The 1,547-nt window shown below is 46.7% G+C and overlaps 1 protein-coding gene across 1 annotated transcript in view; it reads right to left on the reverse strand.

Annotated features, from left to right (window-relative positions):
- The window catches only part of LOC104528532 (teneurin-4-like), a gene marked incomplete at its 3' end in the record, with an annotated part of 96,236 nt that overhangs the window by 56,283 nt on the left and 38,406 nt on the right, over nt 1-1,547 (reverse strand). The window lies entirely within an intron of this gene.

Here is a 1,547-nt window from a genome sequence, read left to right on the forward strand (position 1 = left end):
AGCCTGGAGAAGAGAAGGCTCCAGGGAGACCTTCTAGTGGCCTCCCAGTACCTGAAGGAGCTCCAGGAAGGCTGGGGAGAGACTTTGGCCAAGGGCAGGGAGTGACAGAACAAGGGATGATGGCTTGAAACTGGACGAGGGGAGATGGAGCTGAGATGTGAGGAAGAAATTGTTTGGTGTGAGGGTGGTGAGCCAGTGTCCCAGGCTGCCCAGAGGAGCTGTGGCTGCTCCTCCCTGGAAGTGTTTAAGGCCAGGTTGGATGAGGTTTTGAGCAACCTGGTCTAGTGGAAGGTGTCTCTGCTGATGGCAGGGGGGTTGGAACTGGATGTTCTTTAAGGTCCCTTCCAACCCAAACCAATCTGTGATTCTGTGATTTATTAAATGTTGGTTTTCTTGGTTTTTTTCCCCCACAAAGAGGCACTTCCCTAAGAAGACTGGAGACCATTCAGTTATGTGTACACTACAGCAATGTGCACCAAAATACTGCATGTGCTGCTGCCTGATTCCTGAGTGATGTGTTTTGTAGGCAGCTGTCAGCTCCTCTGCCCACAGGGGAATTTCACCCAGCAATCAAAAAATATGAAATACACCAGACACCCTCCCAAAAAAGGACCGGAGGAGTTGATCATCTATTTATATATAAAAGTATATAGGACAGCCTCGAGAAATTCTTCCCATCTCTTGGAACAGTGTGTGGCAGTGCCCTGGAGATCACTGATAAGTGTCAGTCTGGCTGAGCAGCAAGAGGAAAGCTGTCCAGCTCCTGGCTCTGATACAGAAGAGCAGAACATGGCCATCGCACACTCACAGCAGGTTTGCAGCTCATTTTTATTTTTTTCCCCCCTGTAAAAGCTAATAAGAATCCCAATGACCTGTTTAAGATCCAAAAAAACCTTAAAAGGAAACACAACAGCTGCTCTGATAATTCCCTGGATTCTCAAAACCTTCTCCAGTCTGACAAGTAATGGCTCAGCAATTACTATCCCAAAGCATGTGAAAGTATTTTGTGTTTTGTTTGATTCCCGGAGCCCTGCTCATAGCTGGAACAATCCTTGAAAATTATAAGAGGCTGGAAAGGATGAGTCTATAAATCTCCTTCACTGTTAGCGAGCTGGGAGCTCAGGTGCCAATTTTAGCATGAGACCCTTAGAGCCCTGGCCCTGTTCTTTCTCAGCAGTAATAAGTACGAAAAGGACTAAGAAACGGACTAGCCAACCTCGTACGTTCTCAGCAGATGGTTTGAACGTAGAGAACAAAGATCACAGGCTAACTGACAAGAGGCTACCTCCAGGCAATTAATCATCCCCTCTGAAGGTCAATTGGGAAAAAGGTGAGTTTTACAGGGGGCTCCATCACAGGAGGCAGACAATCTGCTATCTCAGCTCTAACACAGATGATTATAGGAGGGGAATGTGCATGTCAGAACCCCCCATTTATCATAATCCCAAGGCCATTTTTCATGTTGAAATGAGCCCTTTCAGAAAATGTCACACACAATGGCTACTTTAATCTCAGCCTCGCTAGCTGTATCTCTTTAGGCTTTCTGC

This window comes from Antrostomus carolinensis, unplaced genomic scaffold (genome assembly GCF_000700745.2).
Source record: "Antrostomus carolinensis isolate BGI_N321 unplaced genomic scaffold, ASM70074v2 scaffold5817, whole genome shotgun sequence".
Classification (NCBI taxonomy): Eukaryota; Metazoa; Chordata; class Aves; order Caprimulgiformes; family Caprimulgidae; genus Antrostomus; species Antrostomus carolinensis.